Raw genomic sequence first — 26,159 nt, 5'->3', positions numbered from 1 at the left:
TTGGTAAAAAACTATGACAGAATGTTCCGCCCCCAATCATGCAAGGTCCTCCATACAAGGCACAAATGACTTTTTGCACAGCCCTAAAATTTACTATTTCAAGTTCATATGAAACAACATATCACTTCTTTGGCTCACTTCTTTGAGCCCTAAATGGTTCTGGACCAGCTTATTTATCCGAATGCATCTCTCCTTATGAACCTTATAGGAACTTGAGATCATCTGAGGAGGCTCTGCTCTCGATCCCGCCTGCTTCACAAGCACGTTTAGGGGGTACGAGCCTTCTCGGTGGTAGCCCCTTGGCTGTGGAACTCCCTGCCTAGGGATATTAGATCAGCCCCCTTCCTCCTGACTTTTCAAAAAAGAGTGAAAACTTGGTTCTTCGAGCAAGTCTTCAGAACCACAGCTTGATCAGAGAAACTGAAATCGGAAATGAACTTAGAATGGCTAAGACGATGGAATGGTTGAGGATTTGAACAAGAAGACATCATTTTTACATTTTTATTATTTATTGCTTTTTATGATTTTAAATGTATGATGATGTCTGCTGCTTTTATCGATGTATGTATTTTTATATATGGCATTTAATTGTTGCCGACTTGTATGCCACCCTGAGTCACCTTCAGGCTGATATGGACAGGATAGAAATGACGTAGATAAATAAATAAATAAATTTTACAAGGCAGCATAATGACTTAAGATTTACTTCATTTATTTTCTTCAGTGTTAAAAATTAAATCCTGCTTTCTACTCTGTTTGGCTTAATTTGGCAAACGTATGGATTTCAGTATAACAACGGATCATTGAAACAGTTATCTATGCCACCATTTAAAAATTATAATTTTCTTGAATAGAAAGCATAAATTACAAAATTAAATCATATTGGGTTGCTATGAGTTTTCCGGACTGTATGGCCATGTTCCAGAAGCATTCTCTCCTGATGTCTTGTCTTTACAATTGTACATTGCCACTATGGACCTTATACTTTGCATATTTATTCTGCCACCTTTAGGTTGCGTATTGTATACACTGTATTGCAATTGTGCATTCTATCAATTGCACTGTAAATATGCTTTGCAATTGTGAACTGTCTACTTTCCATTGTGTGTGCACATTATGCACTGCACAATGGCTATAGTGTTTTGTGGTGTATGCTTGCATGTGGCTATTTATGCTACATAAAAAGGACACTGGCTTCCTATACAAGCCTACTATAGCTTTCAGATCATTGGGGGAGTGCTTTGTCTCTGTCCTACTACCACCACAGTTCCGTCTGGTAGTTCCAGATTACAGGACTTTGTTTTGAGACAGTCTTGATTGGCTCAAAAGATGTTAGTGCTTCATGAAACTACAAATCCCAGGATTCCATAGTATTGAACCATGGCAGTTAAAGTGGTGTCAAGATGCATTAATAGGTACGTTCACAAATTAAATACAATAAACAAACTATCAGACTCGCATATCTTCCATTTACTATCATGAAATGCTGAGGAATATCAATCACGAAAGTGAAATTTGATGTAATTCCTGGACACCATGGCGTATTTTCTTGTACAATGTATATAAACAGTACAAGACAAGCTAGGAAGACACAAGAACAAGTGGGCTGAATCCAGATGAATCCAGAAACCTCAATGCCCAACAATAGTGCCAGTGTGAGGCCGACTTCAGTGAGCAATTCCTAAGTATGTATTTAATGTTCTGTAAAATCCACCGCTCCTGACATCAAGGAGCACAACAAGAGATGAGGATCTTGTAAAGTGTTGTTCAAAGCATTATTTTCAGAAAATCAAAGCTTGTTGAACAGAACAAGGTGTAGTGAGGTGATATTAGAGAGTGGATTTAAGACAATCACATGATATCTTGCCAAACACCTATTTATTCCAGCTTTAAACAAAGTTGGTTCTTTGATGATATCAACCCTTTAATGGGTTTAATGATACTGCATTAGCTGTGGGCTGAGAAATGATGAGTTTTTAATGGCCTTGTATAACTTGGTTTTGAGAGCGCTTATCATGAATTCTGGAAGGACAGCTAAACACAGGTCAAATCAGGGAACTGCTGGGAACTTGCATGCAAGGCGTTTTGGGTTTCAAGACATGGCTGCACTAACCAAAATATGCATGACATCGGAACGGTCCACATCACTTTGGTTTTCAGCAGTTCTAACAGTGGCTCTACTGTGTGGCTTTCTCTAGGCATCTCCTCCATGTGTTTTGCCCCAGGCTATTATAACTTTGACAAGGTCAAGCAAGCAATGTCTGTATGGGCTCATTTATACAAAACTATTCAATGGACAAATTTTGGTTACTGTGTTTTTTTTCTGGTATTTTCTTTGATTTATGAAGAGACAGTAAATGATAGAACTGAATGTAAAATATAACCATTGGGAGAAATGTGTATAAATGAACATGAAGAGGCAAGCCAACAAATGCAGAGATATACCATTATTATTTTTCTAAATCAGTGGTTCTCAACCTGTGGGTCCCCCGATGTTTTGACCTACAACTCCTAGAAATCCCAACTACTTTACCAGCTGTTAGGATTTCTGGGAGTTGAAGGCTAAAAAAATCTGAGGACCCACAGTTTGAGAACCACTGTTCTAAATCCAGTTGCTAGCACTGCTAGGTTAGAAACATGACATAAATTACTGAATGATTGAAGAACAGTTCTTTAAATGCAGCCAATTTATGTGCTACTTGGAATTAGGACTACACTTTGATCAAAGGGACAACTATAGAAGAGTGATTTGAATGTTAGACTAGAACTCCAAGCAACTAAGGCTATATATCCCGAATCAGCCTTTGAAATTCATTGGGAGAACCCGGTCAAGTCAAGCTTAGAGTAAGGCTATGACAAGTCTCCTCTGATTATCTCTTGCTGAAAAAAAAATACTAAGAGAGGGTCACTATAAGTTCAGTTCAACTTGAAGATGCACAGCAACAGCATTAAAATGACTAAAGCCCCTTCCACATAGCTGAATAAAATCTCACATTATCTGCTTTGAATTAGAATATATGGCAAAGTGAACTCAGATAACCCAGTTCAAAGTAGATATTGTGGGATTTTCTACTTTGATATTCTGGGTTATATGGCTGTGTGGAAGGGCCCTCAGACATATAGGTCAGCTAACATATTTGCGAGTGGGGGCAGTGTATATAATATCCCTCAAGTTTCACAACTCCCATTGAGACCTGAAATTGTGAAAAAAACAGACCTTATATTTTGATTATACTTGGGCCAAAAGCAAATCAAACAATAGACTTCAGGGGTGAGGTGAGGGACATGGGTAAAGGTGTTGTACTGTGTAGGTCAAGATCCAATTAAAAGGCTGATGGAGCACATATCCTGATTTTCCGCTCCTTCCTTTAGTAAACAGCAGCAGCCAGGCACAGTTCCATCCTCTCTACCACTTATTAACTTCAGGGGACAAAGTGTTGTATATAAAAGAAGGAGAGTATAAAAGAAGGGCTGAAACGCTATGGCGAGAGAGTTGGGGATGGGGGGGGGGGAAGAGACAGGGTCTACATTGTTAATTGCAGCAATAATATGTTTCATGCTTATGTCTATGTTTGATGTTTTTATAGTTTTAATGTTTTTTTATCTACAGTTATATGTTATTGTTATATGTTATTGATTTAGATATGTGATATATGAGGCATTGAATTTGCCATTTATTATGTTGTAAACTGCTTTGAGTCCCCCCAGGGGTGAGAAAAGTGATATAGAAATGTAGTTCATAAATAAATAAAAATAAATACTCTGAGCATAAATCTGCTCCTTATTACTCAGCTGCTTAAGTGCATCTGGAATGTGATAGGGAGCACCTCTGCAGCACATCAACAGATTAGGAATGGAGCTATGTGAGGTCCCATCCAGAAAGTACCTTTACTGCAGTATCTACTACAATAAAGGACAGTCTCGAATTAATTCACTACAAACCAGGAAAAATACTCACCCGGCCTCCCTGAGATGGCCACTGGGGGGCTTCTGAGGAAGGGGGTTAGTCTCCCGATGTTGTACTGGGAAATACAACATCTAGACACCCATCCCAGAAAGTGTGTATTTTCTGGGGTGGGTGTATACAGCCTCCCAGAAACATCCACATTTTTAAAACATGGATGCTTCTGGAATAAAAGGCTGTCTGGATCTGCCCTGAGTAAACCCTCCATTGGTTGTTGTGTACCCAGATTGCAGATACTACAGAAGAAGACACTGAATACCTCCTTCCATAATGCCCCCCAGCATGCACTGGATTAATCAAAGATTTCTTGCCATAAAGTCACCATATTATTGTCATGTATGGTATTCCTCGTAGTCATCTACGGATGTGAGAGCTGGACCATTGAGAAGGCTGAGCGAAGGAAAATAGATGCTTTTGAATTGTAGTGTTGGAGGAAAGTTCTGAGAGTGCCTTGGATCACCAGAAGATCCAACCCAGTCCATACTTCAGGAAATAAAGCCCGACTGCTCATTGGAGGAAAAGATAGTAGAGGCAAAGATGAAGTACTTTGGCCACATCATGAGAAGAAAGGAAAGCTTAAAGAAGACAATCATGCTGGGGAAAATGGAAGGAAAAAGGAAGAGGAGCTGACCAAGGGCAAGATGGATGGATGGTATCCTTGAAGTGACGGGCTTGACTCTGAAGGAGCTGGGGGTGGTGACGGCCGACAGGGCAATCTGGCATGTGATGGTCCATGATGTCACGAAGTGTCGGAAGCGACTGAACGAATGAACAACAACAACAAAATTTGCTTGCTGCCGTGTTATTTTAATTGTATTGAAGGTTTTTTAAAAAAGCTTTTAGATTCATTTTAATTAGTATATTTTAAGTTATTTCGACTAATGGTCTTGCATCTTTTTACTGTATTTAATTATTTTGATTTGTAAACTGCCATAGGCCTCAACTCTGGAAGCAAAGATGCGACATAAATGATGATGATGAGGAGGAGGAGTATCCCTGTTACCAAGTTACAAATGTGGAATAGATTCTTTCCAAGCAAAAACTGTTTCTCTGACTTTTGACTAAGATCAAGTGTAAAAATCTACTACAGAGGCAGGCAAGCACAAGCTGAGCTGAACTAAAGAGACTGCTATGATCAGAATGTCAAAAAGTTAATTTAATTACTCTGAATGCAGACAAATCATAGTCTTTACTTTAAAGGAGAACACGAAACCATCCTGATGTTGTTGCATTAAATACGCATAATCTCTCAGCACAAGCTGTGCTAGTTAGGACTAATGGGAACTGCAGTCAAACAACATCTTGAAGGTCATAGGTTCTATTACCTCTGATCTAAATGTTTTATGAAATAGAACAAAGCATTACCATCTCACAACTTTTTCCAGCACGAATCTGAGTCAAAGAACTCAATTAAACCATGAAGATTTTGGTGAATTACAAATTTGGAGCCAAAATATTCATTTTCTAAATTTCATGCCCTCTTCATATGTACTCTGAAGTAAAGCCCATTTAATTCCTTGGTAAGGTTTCAATGTATTTATTACTGTTGACACAGAACTGAACACTTGAAAAAATAAATCTTCACAAAAAATAAATCTTCACACGCAATTGTTGATTAGAAAGGGAGAAGGTATAGGTAAAAAAGGTAGTCCCCTGACATTAAGTCCAGTCATGTCTGACTCTGGGGTGTGGTGCTCATCTCCATTTCTAAACCGAAGAGCCAGTGTTGTCCGTAGACACCTCCAAGGTCATGTGGCCGGCATGACTGCATGGAGCGCCGTTACCTTCCCGCCGGAGCGGTACCTATTGATCTACTCACATTTGCATGTTTTCGAACTGCTAGGTTGGCAGAAGCTAGGGCTGACAGCGGAAGCTCACGCCACTCCCCGGAATCGAACCTGCGACCTTTTGATCAACAAGCTCAGCAGCTCAATGCTTTAACCCACTATAGGTTCAGGTAAATTAAACTTCTCACTCCAAATTCATATTCCAACTTACCAACCCCACATTGTTTTTCCTTTCTTCTTCATTTTTTTTTGTTGCTCTCACCTTTTCCTTCTATTCTGTTTCTCACTCACCCTTTCCTTTAGTAAAGTACACATCCCAAGTGGTTCAGTGTGGTCAAACTTAGAGCAAAAAGATGAGAGGTCAGTTCACATACTCTCTAGCCTTCTTATGTGTTTTGCTTACAATTCAATTAAAAGTAAGTCCCATGAAATTGCGTGGACAAAATATGCTGTGCCATTGATGGGCTGAGGGTGTGGGGAAGCAGGAAGCATGCAGTCATCTAGATGCACAGAAAAAAAATCTATTCAATTAACAGAGATGGATAAACTCTTTTGTATATTGAAAGACAAATCTATACAGAACTTCCAGAACAACTGGACATCATTTTACTGTATTTGAAAAAAAAAAATATTGGGTCTTAATAGGTTTAGACATTTAATTTTTTTTATATTTCTGTGTGAGTTTGGAAACTTAACAATATAAAAGGAAAATGTCAAACAAAACAAATTATATAGTTAAGGATGGTTTCTAATCTTTATTTGGTTATCCTGGAGTGACAACGGAAAGTCAATTACATAGAATGTATAAAAAGATAAGGTGCCTTCACAAGAATTGTAAATTTATACATTATATAAGTTTGTTTAACTGTTGACATCAATATTCAAGAATATGACTATGTGGTACTTTTTTATGTGTATATGCACCAAATGAAATCCATTGTAATTAATATAATTAAAAGCTTAAATTATTATTATTTATTATTATTTAATTATTAATAATTATTATTTAATTGTTATTTATTATTATTAATAATAATAATAATAATAATAATAATAATAATTCTGCAGAGGCACTGAAAACGTTTTCTAATAAAACTGCACTTCCAATGGATCAATGTCCTCCAACTGAAATTAAACCAGCAGAGCTTCCAATACCCAGCTAAACCTTTCATTGGTGCTCCACCTGTGTAACTACTGAACTGTGTACATATTTTGTCTTTTTAAAAAATAACCCCCAAAATAAGGAATGTCCTACATGTGCCTCATTAAAACATTCACATTTCTTTGATTACGTTATCTCTGTAGGAGGTATTAGGGTGGTAAGCAAACATACATGAAGTCTGGGTTCCGCTAACAGACACCTTTTAAAGTAAAACAAATGAGCTGATAGGGAAAGGTGACCTAGACTGAGAAAAAAGGTTTTGGTGAATGTTAGGACTCTAGTATTTTCCTTGCTTAGATCAGGGACAAAGAGAAGCACTCGTTTAACCAAAAAAGTGTGAAATTGATTGATCTGAGGTGAATATTTATTGAAAATTCATGCTTGAGCTATGGAGCATAAAGCTCTTCAAGGTGCTTTGCAATCGCACTTGCACAGCTCCCAAAGTTATATGAAGCGGAGAGTAGCTTATTTTGCAGCCCGTAGTAAAAAAATCCTAAGGGGCAGATTTGTACACAAAAGCTGGCCACCCTTGTTTTAATTTGGTAACTAGAACAGCTGTCTATTTGAGTTTGCCCTTTCAAAACAACAGCTCCAATGTAACCTCAGCCACTCAATTAGGGTTTCCTGTCTTTCAGGGTCTTCCTTTCATGGACGACAGCATTTTCTCTCAAGGAAACCAAGCAATCTTCATGAATTCATCCTCATTCAAGAGTCTCTCATCCTACCCTGCAAATCAGCTCTAAAGGATTATGAGGGACTGTAGAGAAAAATGACTTATTTTCAGCCAAAGACAGCATTTAAAATGGAATACTGCTTTAGAAATCCAGCAAATCATAAAGAAGTTGGATCTTACCCAGGTGTCTTTATAATACCAACTGTAAAAGATAATTAGGAGCTGTTCCTGGAGAGTACTAGGAATTACTAAAAGTCATGACAGATAGGTTATACTGAGTAAGCCATATGATGGATCATCCAGCCGTGGCTACTAATTCAACTAGCCTCTTACCTATTCCTTTTCCTCCTTCTAACTCAGGACACAGAAGGGACCTTGCCAAAGAAAAACAAGATGGCTTACTGATAAAAGAACTTTCTACTCCAATTTATTCTCTGTCTGAATGGACCTCTTAATGGTGGTTCCATCACAAGTACCTTCTCTAGGATGCTGTCTTGGGAAATCAATTGATATTACCTCTGAATGGTACTGTACTGTGGCAGGGAAATCAAGAAATGTTTAATCTGACAAACTATTCAATCTCTAACTTCTTATATGGGAACAGTTGACACAACTGAACTGCATGTATAAAAATATCCATGCTGGATCAGACTCAAGACCTATTAAATCTACCATTCTGTTTTCACATTGAGCATATGTGAAGCTCATATTCACAACTTCACAGTGGGAAGCTCCAAAAACATAACCTACTTCAGATAGCACTGTGAAATCAGAATAGTCACCTCTTTGATGTCCTCCCATTGGAGATCAAATATTTTTTTCATTCCAACAGAACTGAAATTTTTAAATAAAAGACTTTTAAATGGTGCTGCACTATTTTAAGTATATTTTTAATGCTTTTACAATGCCTCCTCCCAATCTGCAGTGGTTTGGTTGCCAGAATCTCCTGAAGTTGCAAAAAAAAAAAACCCCAATTGTTAGCATCCCACATTGTTAAATAGCAGTGATGTATGCATAGATGCTTCAGTTCCTCCATGTTCATGCTGTCCCCACTTTATAGATAGGATCTGATGAGGCAAATTTGATGGAAAAAAGAGATCAAGAACCCACGGATCCAGAGGATTCAGTGTAATTGTATGTTTAAATTGTTTTAATATTGCTAATACTTTATTATTATGTTGTTTGTGTTATGTTTTTGTGTCTATATACTCACTGTAATATGTAAGTCATTTTGAGCTCCAGGTCTGGATAGAAAATCAGAGGTATAAATAAAGTTGGCCAGAATTTTGTTGTGCAGTTATAAATATGTAACCATCAGATATACATTCATAACTGATATGTATTTGTGATCTCTATAGCCCCTAGTTTAGAAGCTACATAGAGACTGTGAAAGTGCCCAAGGCCTATTTACCAGGTAGTAGCTGCTGGGATTGACAGGGGTCCAGTCTGCTGACAGTTGAGAAGTGATGAACTGACATTCCTACCCACCTCACATAAGTGATCTCTGTCATGAGGGGGATTTCTGACAATGGACCTTCTGCCTGTCACACCAGAGATTGCTCATGGAAATAAGTGGGGATATTAAGCAACTGCTTTTTAATCAGCAGGAGAATGGATCTCTGCCAATCCCAGCAGCTGCATATTGGTAGTTGGACTTGGGTGGTCAGGCTGGAATCCATTATGTAGCACTATAGTTATGGTGCTATGAAGTACATAAAGGTCTGTTTAAAAAACAGCAGTAGCAACTTCAGCACAACAGTACACTTCTATGCCTGTTTTCCAGCAACTGGTATACATAGTTATACTCTCTGAAGTAGGCATGATTCTTCTAACCTTATATCTTTGTAGTTAAAGTTTTTGCCTCATTCTTGTCAATCTCTATCTACCTAAAGATGCTTAGAGTTAACCATTTTGACCACAAACTGTCAAGAAAGTAAACAACAGTATTACTTCATAGGTAGATCATAATCAACATTCCCTGTAAGAATCTCTTAAGCTTCTTTGAAAACATATATTATAGAAAATAGACATGCGGCTTGATAATAATTATACATTGCTAAGTAAAATAACTGTTGAAGTTCATTATATTCTGCAGACACTCCCAGTGTATGCATTAACTTCCATATCCATTATATATCCTAGGCATGTTACTTCTATAGTCTAGCCACATTTATTCTTTAAAAGAACATTCCTCACATTTGTAAAGTAAACACAGTACATTTCATCATTTATATATTGTAGCACATATAAAGAATCTAGCTTATAAACTGTAGATACTTTCCTAGTTAGGCAGCTTTTCATTCAGTTGAACAGGTTTTATAGATGTTAAAGACATTTGGGTTTTTTGTAAGTTTTTCGGGCTGTATGGCCATGCTCCAGAGCATTCTCTCCTAAGGTTTTGCCTGCATCTATGGCAGGCGTCCTCAGAGGTTGTGAGGTCTACAACAACCCAGTGATTCCGGCCATGAAAGACTTCAACAATACATTAAAGACATTTGTTTATTGCTTGTTATCCAATGACAGCTTTTACCCAGCTTTGAAACTTCATATATAGCTTTCTCTTGGATATGTTAGCTCTGCATCATTTTCTCCTTGTCTTTGGTCAAAAAAAAAAAAAAAAAAGACTGGATGACTCACATTTGTAATAGCAGTTTCTTTTCCAGACTTTCTTTAGGGAAAAAAGTTGTCAATCCTGTTGCCTTATTCAGACAAATGTTGACTATATATACCTTTGATGATTTCTAACATACAAGACATAAAATGGTATATTATAGAGGAAATCCACAGCAGATTTTCAATTGCACATCTTTAATGCTAGAAGACAGATAGCCCTTATGAGTAGCAACTTGTAAAAGCATTATGTTTATTGATCTGACTACTGCAGCTTAAACTTCTATACGTGTTGAAATTTCAAACCATAGATCATGTCCTCAGGAAATACAATTAGGATGAATGCCTCCACTCAACATTTGATATGGCAATCTCACAAGGAATGCTTTTTAAATACAAAGCTTCTAATGTACACAGTGGCAAAGTATATATGTCATGTATTATGGAATATAGCAGGTGCCATTGCATAATGATCACCTGGTTAATGTGAACTGTCTATATCACGAACTTTCTGTCTTTTATTGCTGTAGACATAATTGTGGATTTTTTTGTTTGTTTCATGGATCTCAGAGACCCTAGGCATAAAGAGTGCTGTGTAGAGCACTTGGGGATTTTCAACACATTTGGGGTGCCCCTAGGCCATTTAGAGTCACTTTCTTTTGTAAAATCACCATATTCTACAACTTAAAATTGCCCAAAGCCCCCCACCCCAATGAGAAGCTGCTCTGGTGGGCATTAGGGCAGAAAAATATTGATTATTAAAGGAGGTGCAACCATCTAGCCCAGTAGTTCTCAACCTTTTTTGACCAGAGACTACTTGACTAGGGACCACTCTCCAACATTAGTACCAAAGGGTTATGAACCTGTTTTTGGTCAACTTTAGATTCATTTTGGTTGTTTGGGGTGCTAATTCAGAGAATTGCATTGGATAGACCACATCAGCTCTAGTTTCGGATATGCCATCCAGTAGTCACCATCTGCTTGCCCACAGAAAACCATATTTAAAAATCTAGAGCTGATGGGATCTATCCAATGCAATTTTTAAAATCAGAACCCCAAATAACCCCAGGAAAAAGCCTAAAAATGAAGACACCAAGGCACCCCTGCTTCCAGGCACCATATGGAACAACTCTGCTCAGGGGGAGGGAGGAGGAGAAGCAGCTGCCAGGAGGCTTGTTGTTGAGCCTTTTGTGAGTAGTCAGCCTCTCCACTTTCGACATTCTCATTGTCTTAGCACTATAAGAGGATTTTTCAAGACCAGTCGCTCTTGTTGCAATAGTGTAGTAACGGTTAGGCTGTGGACCATATTTTAGTTCTTGGGGACCATTGGTGGTCTACGGTCCACAGGTTGGGAACCACTGGTCTAGCCTAAAGCAGTTGCCCATCTATTGTTGTTGTTGTTCATTCGTTCAGTCGTCTCCGACTCTTCGTGACCTCATGGACCAGCCCACGCCAGAGCTCCCTGTCGGCCGTCACCACCCCCACCTCCTTCAAGGTCATTCCAGTCACTTCAAGGATGCCATCCATCCATCTTGCCCTTGGTCGGCCCCTCTTCCTTTTACCTTCCACTTTCCCCAGCATAATTGTCTTCTCTAGGCTTTGCTGTCTCCTCATGATGTGGCCAAATTACTTCAACTTTGTCTCTAGTATCCTTCCCTCCAATGAGCAGTCGGGCTTTATTTCCTGGAGGATGGACTGGTTGGATCTTCTCGCAGTCCAAGGCACTCTCAGAACTTTCCTCCAACACCACAGTTCAAAAGCATCGATCTTCCTTCACTCAGCCTTCCCTAAGGTCCAGTTCTCACATCTGTAGGTTACTACAGGGAATACCATGGCTTTGACTAGGCGGATCTTTGTTGCCAGTCTGATGTCTCTACTCTTTACTATTTTATCGAGACTGGACATTGCTCTCCTCCCAAGAAGTAAGCGTCTTCTGATTTCCTGGGCACAGTCTGCATCTGCAGTGATCTTTGTGCCTAGAAATACAAAGTTTGTCACTGCCTCCACATTTTCTCCCTCTATTTTCCAGTTGTCAATCATTCTATTACACTGTTAAAACCCATGTTATTCAGGATAACTAATAATTTCAAATCAAGCAAGGGAAAGCAAGACAATTTCCCTCCTTTGCCTTGGATATCTTTCCTTGGATTTTCCTCCTTTGCCTTGGACGTTTGCATGCCCCATGAAACGATTCCATTATGTAACAATAACATCTGTCAAGGATGGAATTATTTCATGGGGGCACGCACACACACACACACACACAAAGACATTTCTACATTCACTAGATCATTTATTGCCACTGGTATGTCCCCATCAGATCTTCTAAGGCAAATGTGAGAAACAGCCACATGAACAATCAACCATTACCAACCACAAAGAAACAAAACAATATGAAATCTTAGTTCATGTGAAATCCTGAAACCGTGCTATTATTATTCACCACAGATTCCTGGTGATACAGTAGGATGCTGGGTCCCTCAACTTAGACTGTTCATAGTAGAACTCAGATTTGATCAAGACCATTAGCCTGTGCCCTTATTTTCTATGCTATCAGTAGTTCCATAAAATAAAGCAGAAAAAATAGAATAGAACAGAAATACTTGTTTGGATCCAGATTTAATCTACATGGATCAAAACCTGGATTTTACCCATATTTTTTAATCATCTTGTTAATATTCAAAATGTTGGGCATCAAACCTAGCTTAGAACACAGGTCCCACGTACACTGCAATTACAATGTGGATTGAACTGGATTATATGGCAGAACAGACTCATATAATCCAGTTCAATGCAGTTCAATGTGCATTATATGAGTTTACACTGACCATATAATGCGATTCTGTGAACTGTAATTGCAGTTCCCTCCTTTCAGTTGCATTTGTTTAGGTGAATCTATCAAGTGCTTAAAATGAAAGAAAATCCATCCCGTTGTCCATAAAGCCAAGTACCATCCCCTAGTCTGAATTCATCAAGAATCTGGGAGGTGTGCTTCTGCTTAAATTATTAAATTAAAACTCTTACCCAAGCCATGAAAATATTCATAGAACACAATTAGTATCTTTTTTTTGTAGTTTGACTAAATCAATGAACAATCATTTTCCTCCTCCTATTTTCTAATATGTATCCAGGTCTTCAATCACGTGTTCTTCTAAATTGTACATTTCACAAGGATAGTTGTCAAAAGCCTCAAATCACAGCCAGATACTTCACAAGTTATTTTGACCCCTCTTTTCAATTAGCTTCTCAATAGAAAGAGAGCCTTCTTTAATCTCTAACCAAGTGACTACCAAGTTCACCTTGGGATGCAAACAGAACTCCATATCGTACAAGGCACTGGGCCGCACCACACCTCCCTTTTGTGTTCTTAAGAGCACCCTCACACAGAGATGCTGGCCCTCATTGCACAACAATAAGTAATAAGCACAAGTTCTCAGAATGATTGCGTCCTATCTGAAGACTCTGCCAATTCCAGAAATGCATCCAAAATATATTGTGATTATTCCAGGTCGATGTTTCTAAGGGGCTACACCCTAGCTATTCTCAGAGAGTATCCAAGAGTCATTGTTTACAGCTATCTGTCTTTAAACCTTGACTCCAGTCAATAGTGCCAGGAGTTAAATAATGTCTTTGGAGAGCAATGAGATCTATACAACAGAGCACTCTGTCTTTTGGGATTGTAAAATGAGATGCTACAAATCACGTTCATGTATTCCAACTTCTGTGAGATCTGGCAGGGTTGTAAATGGATGACTATATGTGTAAGTCAAATGCAGATAAATAAAAGAAATCAAAGTTCCCAATGCTGCTGGGCAGTGTCCCCATAAGCACAGTGTGTGTTTATCAGCTTCTTACCAAGCTTAGTTTCTTCCAAATTTTCTTAACCCTATCATTGTAAACATACGCCAGAATTCTGGCAAACATTCCTCTAGTAATAATAGATTTTAGCTTGTTAAAAGAAATGTTCTGGACAGATTTTTTCTTGTTTTGGAAAAGCACAATAGAATATTTTCCAGTGAAACTTCAAAGCTGAACATACCATATTATTATAAACCAAGGAAATAAACTTGCTTTTATAAGTGAAGATTTTGATTACTTTTGATAAATTCCCTGGCAGCAGTCAATAAACCTGGGGTGAGGCAATGTCAAGGGTACTACTCTGAAGTAAGCATTTCAGTAAGGATGACTCTATGACTCTGGGGATCAGAATTCAATTCTCTATTCAGCCATGGAAAATGTGACCTTGGGCAAGACACACACTCTCAGCTTCAGACAAAAATGGTGATATGTTTACTTACTGTACCATAAACTACTTGAAAGCACACAACAACAACAACCATCACAATCTACTCCAGATAGGAAAATGTTGCTAATGTATGGAAATCCTCAGAATATTGAGGATGCTTGTTTGTGTGAGGAATGAAGGCAAAACTTCAGGAGTTCCCAGCCAGTGCTGCTGTAGATGAGCCTCATGTTACGGTTATTTGGTTTACCTATTTATTTAATTCTATATGTGGGCAATAATTATATTTCAGATTTTAAATTTAATTAGAACCTGAAAAAAATATTCTACAATGGATGATTTTGAATTTATTTTGCTCAGTACGGTACTTATAAAAAAACACAGAAACCTCTTCTGTAGTGACTATTGTTGAGGGGTACAGGCCAAGGTAGCTTTATCAAGCGACCAAAGTCTTAGGCTAGGCTTCTTATTTAATCATAATGGCCAAGAGAGACTTCCACATTCAGAGCCAGGGAAGCAACAAAGTAAAAATATAGCTTTCATTCTACTTTAGTAGGATGAAAGGTCTTCTTTGGATAACTGGTTGGTCACTGTCTTAAAAGGGATTACTACATTGATCAGACGTTTATCATGAGCCAGGTAAATCCTTCTTGTGCTACTTTAGATGTAGTACAGATATACAAAGATGTTTCAAACACACAAACACACTTAGAAAATTGCCTTTTTAAATCAACAATCCATTTTTAAGAACCTGAGAATAATTTAAATTTTCCAAATTATTGTGGATAATTTATTCTGTGGAGGAAAACGTGTGGGTTTTGCTGTTATTGTTGCTGTTGGGTGCCTTCGTGTCATGTTTGGCTTATGACACCCTAAGGCAAACCTATCAAAGGATTCTTTTTGGCAGAATTTGTGTAGAGAGGATTTGCCTTGGCCTTCCTCTGAAGCTGAGAGAAAGCATGATTTGCTCAAAGTCGCCCAGTGTGTTTCCATGGCCAACTGGGGATTCAGATCTTGGTCTCTGGATTCACTGCCCAAATACTGCATGGGAAATGAGTGTTATAATTTGGGGAAATGATATATTGATGGTTCTTTTTCACTTAATGGGTGTAGAAAAATGAGATAACATAACCCTCAGAGCATATAAAGCCCTTAGATTAGATAAGGTAGATTGTATGTAGCTAATATTTTTTGATGTTTAGAATGTAGTAGTAATATGTTATATATATATATATATATATATAAGTATTTTGACTTTTGTTATTTGCTTTGGCTTATTGGGGTTTTTATATTTGTATGTGGGTTTTGTATTAATTTGACTTAATAAAAATTACTACAAGAAGAAAATGGACTTCCTGCAGGAAACCTGTTTTCTACACAAAATTATTCCTCCAAAATACTTCAGGAAATTTGAATACAGGAATAATACTGAAGAAGAATATGAATTGTCTTCTGTGTCAGGGGGAAAACTATCATAATTATTTACCTTTACATGTGAGGATAAAATACTTAAAGATTTCCAACCTTAGCTCACACCATGAGTTTGGATTCAAACAATTCTAGGGTCTGTAGCTACTGATGTAAGTGTCCACTCCTCACAGTTAGGCAAGTCTGTGTGGAGGCAAATGACAGGCAAAGTGCATGCCAGCATCCTGAATGATTGAACTCACAAGGCAGACAGATTCACAGGATTTGTCTTGAGTTTCCTGCAGATCTGCTAACTAAAGCAAAGAGGAGTCACTGAGAATCTCCCTGGAGTATTGAAGTATTTTTCAATTGCTGCTGTGTGTTTCTTTCCCCCCTCTAAGCCACAAAACAAAAAAGTAGGGAGAACTTAGATGTTAGGAGCCTCATATCTTTAGTTACCATGAACTTCTGTTTACCAGATAGGCTGCTGACATTACTTTATACTAGTTCCTTTCTCAGATGAGAACTAACGGGACTGATATCACCTTGGTTTCATCAGACTCATAAATGGCAAAGTCTATTCCAGTGAGTGCTTGAGATGCCCTGGAGTTTGCTTCCAGGACCTTTGTGGATAGAAAAACCCATGGATACTCACATCCCATTATATTACAATTGTATAGTCCTATAGGATCTCTGACATAAAATAGTAAAATAAAGTTTATTTTTAATGAACAGATGGATATATGGATGGACGGATGGATGGATGGATAGGTAGATAGGTAGATAGGTAGACAGACAGACAGACAGACAGACAGACAGATAATTTCAGGCTATGGTGGTTGAATACATGGATGAAGAATCCATGGACACAAAAGTCTAACAGTTAAAAAATCAAATTAAGCCAATCTTAAACAAGATGGAGGTCATAACAAGTCAGGACAGTTGAGAACCTGATATGCAGTTCAAATGCACAACAGGTACAGGTATGGGTCTCTGACCTATGCTGTTTCCCCCCAAGAAGACATGCATGGTGGAACCCATATGCAAATACCTGGGACCCTACATGTGGTCTTTGGCGCAACTGGGGCCTAACCTAGGATTTCTATTTTGTTGGCTCACAATTCTATATGTTCCTCCCCAAAATTACAATCCTAGGATTCCACTAGACCAGTGGTTCTCAACCTGGGGTCTCCAGATGTTTTTGGTCTTCAACTCCCAAAAATCCTAACAGCTGGTAAACTGGCTGGGATTTCTGGGAGTTGTAGGCCAAAAACATCTGGGGACCCCAGGTTGAGAACCACTGCACTAGATAGAACCATGGCAGGTAAAGAGGAAAACTCGTGTATAATTCTATAGTGTGAATGTACCTCTGGTTCTGTTTATCCACACCTTCTGCACCAATAGGCAAATGGGCTTGATAAGCATGGGTTTATGTATACACACTACTTGGGTGGGCCTTGTGTCACACATATGGTCTACATGTAATAGATCAGGCATGGGTCACAGATGTATTCCTATTTTAGATTATACACAGAAGGCTGTGGATGAACCAGTAATGAGTTGGCTGGTTGTTATTTAAAATAACATCATAATCTGCATCAACTTTTTCAAGTGATATTTACTTTCTTTGTTTGCCCTGCTAAAATACCAACTAAAAATAGAAAATCAAGCATTTTCTCCTGTTTAAAGGGTGTGATGCATTTAAAAAACAATTAAAATTGCCATACAACTGTTAAATTAAAGTCTATTTCTAATTCTTTTTGCGGACCAAAGACCCGCTTCCAAGAGTTTCTATAAAAAGGATAAGTAATTTCAAGAGATTTGACATACCAGGCCTTTCATGTGAAACGAAAGGTGACCAGAAGGTTGCTTCAAGATTAGAACTGCTGGTATTTCTGTGGTGGTGGAAGAGTCTCTATCAAAACAAGGCTTGGGCATGGGCAGGGTTTGAGAGAAGAGTTGTTTCCCCAGAGACACAAGACTTCTGAAATCTTAAGTGAGAGCAAAAATGAGGGCTGCATCTAGGATAGGTGGGAAAGTAACTGGAGAGTGACCTGAGGCCCAGCACTTTATTAAGCTGGTGAGGTTTCTTTTTCTGAACTCATTTTTGAAATAACTGAGGGAATCTCGTATAGCAAATGGGAATTAAGAAGAAGAAAAAAGAAGATTAGAAGGAACTTCTTGACAGCGAGTATAGCTTGGCAATGGGACAAATTTCTAGAGACATGGTAGAGCCCCTTTCTCTGGATTTTTTCAAAAACAGATCATGCATTTCTCAGTGGGTTGGACTTGATGACCCATAGAGACCCTTCCAATTATATATATCTATGATTCCTCTGCTGGATCTAAAATCTTCCATGAACATATGGAGCCATCCTGTCTGGTGGGTGGATTCCAGAACAACTCTTTGCTGTTTTTCCTGTTGTTTAGCATGAATTGAATTCAGAAAAAGAGGAGCTGCCTCAGTTGTTGTAGGTTTTTTCAGGCTGTATGGCCATGGTCTAGAGGCATTCTCTCCTGACATTTCGCCTGCATCTATGGCAAGCATCCTCAGAGCTGCCTCCTTTAATATAAGATGTAGGAATGCAATTGCATTCAGACCTTATGTCAGGACCCAAATGCTGCTTTACAGCAATCAGTTGAGCACCTGTATAATATAGGAACCATTTCATCCCAAGGGCGTTTCATACAAGAACAGATCTGCTGCATTATATCAAAGCTCTATCTTTTAAAAAAAAAGCACCACCATCCCCTTTCTATATATTAGACAACTAAATTATTGAATAGCATTCCTATTTCTAAAAGATAATTTTCCTTTTGTGGATGACATGTTTCAGTCCAATGTCTCCTTAGATCAGTAGTTCTCGACCTGTGGGTCCCCAGGTGTTTTGGACTACAACTCTCAGAAATCCCAGCCAGTTTACCAGCTGTTAGGATTTCTGGGAATTGAAGGCCAAAACATCTGGTGACCCACAGGTTGAGAACCACTGCCTTAGATTGATATGATGGATTTTAAAAGTGTGCATCTTGGCACAAAACATGATATCAGAAACATTCAATGAACATGATATAAAATAGCTTAAAATCGGTGACCAATGCTCGGCTGAACTAGTGGTGGCTGATTTCCCATTCTGGTTGGGGGGGGGGGAGCACTGTGGCCAATAGAAGGCAGAGACAGAGGTGGTAAGTTCAGCCAGGGGAAGGCAGAGGGACTATTCATGCACACAGAGCAGGCACACAAGCATTTGCACATGCACACAGATATGTATGTGTATGTGCAAAGAGAGAGGGAGAGAGAAAACATTCAGGAGCTTTTTGGCTAGAGACAGCCTGACTCAAAAATTAAACAATGTCCCATTTGCCCGAATGGGTTGGCCTTTACTAATTTGAATTCATTTAATCTCATTTCTAGCATCTGTTGCCACTGTAGAAAACAGACTTGACTCTTCTTTCCATGAAAAGTTTGGGAGGATGCAACATGTTCAACAATGCTGGATTTTAGAGTTCATCATCACCAATTTAACCCACTGACTTAGAATACAGCAGTGGTTCCCAACTTTTTTTGACCAGAGACCACTTGACCAGGGACCACTTTGTCCAGGAACCACTCTCCAACATTCATACCAAAAGGGTGACAAATCAGTTTTTGGTCAACTTAGATTCAGTTTTGTTATTTGGGGTGCTGATTCAGAAAATTACATTGGATAGACCACATCAGCTCTAGTTTCTGATACAGAACATATGTCATCCAGTAGTCGTCATCTGCTCACCCACAGAAATCTATATTTAATAAGCCTTAGCACTATGAGAGGGTTTTGTGAGACCAGTTGCTCTCGTTGCAATGGTGTAGTAACAGGCCGCGCAGCATATTTTAGTTCTTGCAGACCACTGGTGGTCCACGGACCACAGGTTGGGAACCACTGGAATAGAGTCTTTATCTTCATTTAGCAGAAAATTTCATTAAAATCAATGGGGCTTACTCCTGCAATCTTAAGAACTACACTGTTTCAGCTGGGACCATTTGTGTGGACATAACACAAATGATCCCATTTGTGACCAGGGCATAGGACTAAAATCCATAGGTAATGTATTAGCAATACATATTTAGATTGTTCACCTGGAAGTACTTCCCACTAAATCTAAGTGACCAAGATACTTGGATTTATGTCTAATGTCTCATGCAAAATATATGAATCTACTAATTTGATAACAATCTAGATCTCAAGTACACAGGCTTTTATGTTCTGTGAACTGGCTTCCTTAACATTTTCAGATTTATAACACACTGATAACAAATGTGGGAAAGGATAGAGATGCACACATACAGTAGAGCCTTGCTTATCCAACCGTCGCTCATCCAACATTCTGTATTACCCAATGCAGTCTGCCTCCCACCCGGATCCACGGTTGTTTCAATACATTGTGATATTTTGTTGCTAAATTTGTAAATACAGTAATCACTACATAATGTTACCCTGTATTGAGCTGCTTTTTCTGTTGATTTGTTGTAAAACATGATGTTTAAATGCTTAATTTGTGAAATCATAACGTAATTTGATGTTTAATAGGCTTTTCCTTAATCCCCCCCCCCTCCTTATTATCCAACATTTTTGCTTATCCAGTGTTTCTGCCGGCCCATTTATGTTGGATAAGCAAGACTCTAATGTACATTAAAATGAAAGAAAAACAGATTTTCTGGTTTTCAGGGCATGCTGTGCATAATGGAATGCTGAATTAGACAATATATGCTTCCTAACTTTATTCAGGAGTGAAAAAGAAAATAACCCCATCAAGAAAACACAGTGCCTGCTTTGTATTTGTGCTGGTGGGAAGTCAAGAACCTGAACTGATGCTCGATTTCATAGTGAATTAGCATGCAGTCGCACTGATGGGGTTTGGGGTGTAAAGTGCTAATTAAGCCGCAGCAAGTCAGTCGTGCACCTGTTGCTATTTTATTCCAAAGGCATTGTTTGGATTCCTGCAGATTTACATCAAAACTCCTTTTCTATAGCGACCTGAACTTGTTGGCATTCAGGTTCAACCCACCTCCTTGAGAGGCTTTTCAAAGGAACTTGTCTCAACCCTTCTGGGTTTTCTTTTCCTTCTCCTTTTAAGAACTTTGCCCTCTCAAAATCAAAGAAAAGTCTAGCTCAGAAATCCTCAGAAATCTCCCAAAGAAAGTTATATAACCGTTTGCACAATCCTGTGCTAAAAATAAAGACAAAAGTGCCTTTGCAATGTTTGGAAGGAAGGTGCCACCAAGTTTGTAGAACTTTTGACATGAATGGGGGGTGGGGGAGGGGCTTCCATTCATTCAGTGTGTAAACAAAAGAGCAGGGATGCTTGGTTTCAAAGAGGGTGGTGAGGACCACTTGTGCCATGTGTACTTGGAAGTGTTCTTTCATTTTGGGTTACAAACCATAATTCACCCAAAGAAAAGAAGAATACGAAGCAGAATCAAAGAATCAGAGAGTTGAAAGACACCTCATAGGCTATCCAGTCCAACCCCATTCTGCCAAGAAGCAGGAAAATTGCATTTAAAGCACCCCCAATAATTGGCCATCCAGCCTCTGTTTAAAAGCCTCCAAAGAACGAGCCTCCACCACACTCCAGGACAGAGAGTTTCACTTCTGAACAACTCTCACAATTAGGAAGTTTGACTTAATGTTCAGGTGGAATCTCCTCTCCTGTAGTTTGAAACCATTGTTCCGCATCCTAGTCTCCAGGACAGCAGAAAACAAGCTTGTTCCCTTCTCCCTATCCCTCACATATTTATACATGGCCATCATGTCTCCTCTCCGCATTCTCTTCTTCAGGATAAACATGCCCAGCTCTTGAAGCCGTTCCTCATAGGGCTTATTCTCCAGACTCTTGATCATTTTAGCTGCCCTCCTCTAGACCCATTCAGCTTGTCAACATTTCCCTTCAATTGTGGTGCCCAGAATTGGACACAGTATTCCAGGTGTGGTCTGACCAAGGCAAAATGGAGGGGTAGCATGACTTCCCTGGATCTAGACACTAGACTCCATTGGCTTTTTTGGTACTGCATGATATTGTTGGCTCATGTTTAACTTGTTGTCCACGAGGACTTCAAGATCTTTTTCACAGGTACTGCTGTTGAGCCAAGCATTGTCCCCATTCTGTATCTTTGCATTTCATTTTTTCTGCCTAAGTGGAATATCTTGCAGTTGTCCCTGTTGAACTTCATCAGATTATTTGCAAATGTTAGTCACACACCCCCTTCTCTCTCTCTCTCTCTCTCTCTCTCTCTCTCTCTCTCTGTCACACACACCTCACTTAAAACCTGGAGGGGATTTTCTTTTCCCATGCACTCATCTGTGGCACGCGCAGTGTTCACTTCATCACACAAAAGAATGAATCCACTTTAAATCCAGTTTCTGCCTCCTGCAGAATTCTGGGGTTTGTAGTTTTGGGAGGCTGTTAAAGGCTTCTCCCTAAATTACAAACCCCAGAATTCTGCAGGAGTTGGAAACCAGATTTAATGTGGATTTTTTCTCTCATGTGATGAGGCAATAAGACAATGTTTCTCAACCTGGAGGTTGGGACCCCGGTAGGGTCATGAGGGGATGTCAGAGGGGTCACAAAAGACCATCAGAAAACCCAGTATTTTCTGTTGGTCATGGGATTTCTGTGGGGAAATTTGGTCCAATTCTATCATTGGTGGGGTTCGGGATGGTCTCTCATTGCAGGTGAATTATAAATCCCAGCAACTATAACTCCCAAATGTCAAAGTCTATTTTCCCCAAACTCCATCAGTGTTCACATTTTGGTATTTTGAGTATCTGTGCCAAGTTTGGTCCAGATCCATCATTGTTTGAGTCCACAGCGCTCTCTGGATGTAGGTGAACTACAACCCCAAAACTCAAGGCTAGTGCCCTCCAAACCCTTCCAGTATTTTCTCTTGCTCATGGGAGTTCTGTGTGTCAAGTTTGGTTCAATTCTATCGTTGATGCAGTTCAGAATGCTCTTTGATTGTAGGTGAACTATAAATCCCAGCAACTACAACTCCCAGATGACAAATCAATCCCTCCCCCAACCGAACTTAAAGTGGATTCTTTCTCTAGTGTGATGAGGTGTGAAACTCGTCCAGTTCCCGTCTCTCCGCCCGCCCAACTGAGGAAGGCACCGCGTGGACACGGAGAGGATCCCCACTTTGGCTTGAAGGCACACGCACGAAGGCGCCACGACCCCTCGCTTTGTGGCGGAGGCTCCGTCCGCATTGTGTCTTTCAGAGAAGGTGCTGCTTCATCCTAAACCAAGTGCCATCCCACCTGCAAGGTGGAAAGGCGATGGAGAAACCCGCCTTGGCTTCTCCCCGCTGCTCTCTCCGCCCAAATGACTGTCATGTCCAAACCCCAAAGGTGCCAAGCACAGAGCCAGGCGTTTTCTTTGGCAAGGCAAGGGGGGAAAATACCTGCTAAGCAGCGCGCGGCTTCATTGATGAATTCGGGCGGGACTTGGCTTACCTGTCCGTGGCCCCGGGGCTTCCTCGACCTGCTCCTCTTGGAGCTTCCCTGAGGGTCGCTCTGGAGAGCCGCTTCTCCGTCCGTTTGCAGGGCGCAGCTCCGCCTGCCTTGCCTTGCCTTGCCTTGCCCTGGAGAGCAGCAGCAGCAGCAGCAGCAATGCAGGGAGGTGGGGAGAGAAAGCGAGGGAGCCGGCGGCTTTGCTCTGACTCCTCTCAGCCACCGCATGGGGATATTGCCGGAGCCGGAGCTTGCGATTGGCTCCCATGGCCAAACAAATCACCCTCGGCTCCCCTCTTTCCAAACCCCCTCCCGACACGCTTTCCATTCAGCGCCGGGTTCTTTCCGAGCGTGACAGGCAGGCAGGCAGCCCTGGCCTCCCACTTCAGGGCGGCCCCTCCCCTCCCCGCCCTCCTTCCCCCTCTCCCCCTCTCGCCATTGTCGCTTCCTGGGCATTTCTTTGCAACCTGGCCTGCAGATCCAACCAGCAACCCCAATAAATACATAAATAAATAAGTAAATAATCCACATTGTCGAAGGCTTTCATGGCCGGAATCACTGGGTTGTTGTAGGTTTTTTTGGGCTGTATGGCCATGTTCTAGAAGTATTCTGCCCTTTCTCCTGTGTGGATCATAATACATTATGGCAAGTTCTTGGTGGTGTGGGCATACCAAATCACCTTGTCTCTCCCCTGATGAATCTGTATAAGGACCAAGTAGCCACAGTAAGAACTGACAATGGAACAACAGGCTGGTTCAAGATAGGACAGGGTTGTATACTCTCCCCCAACCTATTCAACTTGTATGCAGAACACATCATGTGATGTGCAGGGCTTGACAAATGCAAGGCTGGAGTAAAAATTGCTGGAAGAAATATTAACAACCTTCGATATGCAGATGATACCACTTTGATGGCTGAAAGCGAGGAGGAGCTGAGGAGCCTTCTAATCAAGGTGAAAGAAGAAAGTGCAAAAGCTGGGTTGCAGCTAAACATGAAAAAAAAACAAGATTATGGCAACAAGAAAGATTGATAACTGGGAAAGAGAGGGAGAAAACATGGAGGCCGTGACAGACTTTGTATTTCTAGGTGCCAAAATTACTGCAGATGCAGATTGCAGCCAGGAAATCAGAAGACCCTTACTTCTTGGGAAGAGAGCAATGACCAATCTCAATAAAATGCTGAAGAGTAGAGACATCACACTGGCAACCAAGATCCCCATAGTCACCTACGGATGTGAGAGCTGGATGATAGGGAAGGCTGAGCGAAGGAAGATAGTAGGGCTGGGCGGTTTCGTTTCGTTAATTCGTAATTCGTTAATAATTCATTATTTTTTCAATTACAAAACAATAACGAACAATTCTGGAGCAATTTTTTTAAAAAACGAATTTTTAAACACGTTTTGTAAATGCTTCGTATTTCGTTATTGTATTTGTTTCGTTATTGTTCTGAGGTCGTTTCGTTATTATTTCCGCATGTCTGGGGCAAGTTTTTTGTTTAATTAGTGAAAAAAAATTATAATATCACACCAACAGTCAACAACAGAGGGAGAGGGAAGCTTCAGAAGTTTTTGGAGGTTTTTTAGCGTATTTCGCGGTCGCGTCCGCCATTAACGAATCGATTCGTTATTGTTTCGGAAATCGATTCGTTAATGTTTTGTATTTTTTTTCACATTTACGAAATTTCGTAAATACCGAACTTTTTTAAGGGAAAATTTTGTAATTATTTTAAATATCGAAACAAAAAAAAACCCCAAATACAAATCGATTTTAGAAACAAATTTTTCCGTTGTTACCCAGGCCTAGAAGATAGATGCTTTTGAACTGTGGTGCTGGAGGAAAGTTCTGAGAGTGCCTTGGACCAGAAGAAGATCCAACCAGTCCATACTTCAGGAAATAAAGCCCGACTGCTCACTGGAGGGAAGGATAGTAGAGACAAAGATGAAGTACTTTGGCCACATCATGAGGAGACAGGAAAGCTTAGAGAAGACAATTATGCTGGGGAAAATGGAAGGAAAAGGGAAGAGGGGCTGACCAAGGGCAAGATGGATGGATGGCATCCTTGAAGTGACTGGATTGACATTGAAGGAGCTGGGCGTGGTGACGGCTGACAGGGAGCTCTGGCGTGAGCTAGTCCATGAGGTCACAAAGAGTCGGTTGCAACTGAATAAACAACAACAATGGCCATGTTCCTGGCATTTTGCCAGCATCTCTGTGTAGCCTCCCTTTTGGAGTTCACATGGATAATGGAACAATATCCTAAAATTCAGGTTTGTTTATTTATTTATTTACGGTGTTTGTAGCCCACCTTTCTCAGTCAAAAGACGACTCAAGGTAGCTTACAGAATAGGCAGCAATTTGATGCCATACATTCATAAAAATACAATTGAAACATTCAACAATATATTATAAAACCATATAAAACCATTAAAAACATATGATCACCAGTGTCGTCCTATGAAACTCGCTGTCCAGTAGTATCGTCTAGCACCATTCCATGTTCATTCTTCATAGTTCCTCTTTATTTATTATGCTGCAGTTCCAAATGCTTGCTTGAAGGTAATATCCCTTGGGAGGGAGTTCCACAGCTGAGGGGCCACCAGTGAGAAGGCCCTGTCCCTGGGAAGCAGGCAGGATTGAGAGCTGGGCCTCCTCAGACAATTTTAAATTTCTACATGGTTCATAAAGACAGATACGTTTGGACAGGTAAGCTGGGCCAGAATCGTTTAGGGCTTTATAGGCTAAAGCCAACATTTTGAATTGTGCTGGTTGTGGCCATTGTTGCCCATCTGCAGTGTATGTCTTATTTTGGGGGCTGAGGGGCATGCTACCT

General features: G+C 40.0%; 1 protein-coding gene across 2 annotated transcripts in view; it reads right to left on the bottom strand.

Moving 5' to 3' along the window:
- Positions 1-23,702, bottom strand: part of GREM2 (gremlin 2, DAN family BMP antagonist) — a 40,380-nt gene extending 16,678 nt beyond the window's left edge. Inside the window, exons 1-2 of one of the 2 annotated variants that reach the window (XM_067464825.1) lie at positions 23,334-23,702; positions 17,677-17,837 (exon numbers count right to left, since the gene is read on the bottom strand). The gene's annotated coding sequence lies outside the window, so the exon portion shown is untranslated. The remainder of the gene's footprint in view (positions 1-17,676; positions 17,838-23,333) is intronic. The other variant, XM_060753882.2, reaches the window with a different exon arrangement.
- Positions 23,703-26,159: the final 2,457 nt, after the last annotated feature.

This window comes from Anolis sagrei, chromosome 1, assembly GCF_037176765.1.
Source record: "Anolis sagrei isolate rAnoSag1 chromosome 1, rAnoSag1.mat, whole genome shotgun sequence".
Lineage (NCBI taxonomy): Eukaryota > Metazoa > Chordata > Lepidosauria > Squamata > Dactyloidae > Anolis > Anolis sagrei.
The sequence above is the reverse complement of the archived record's forward strand: the minus strand, read 5'-3'. Positions and strand labels throughout refer to the sequence as shown.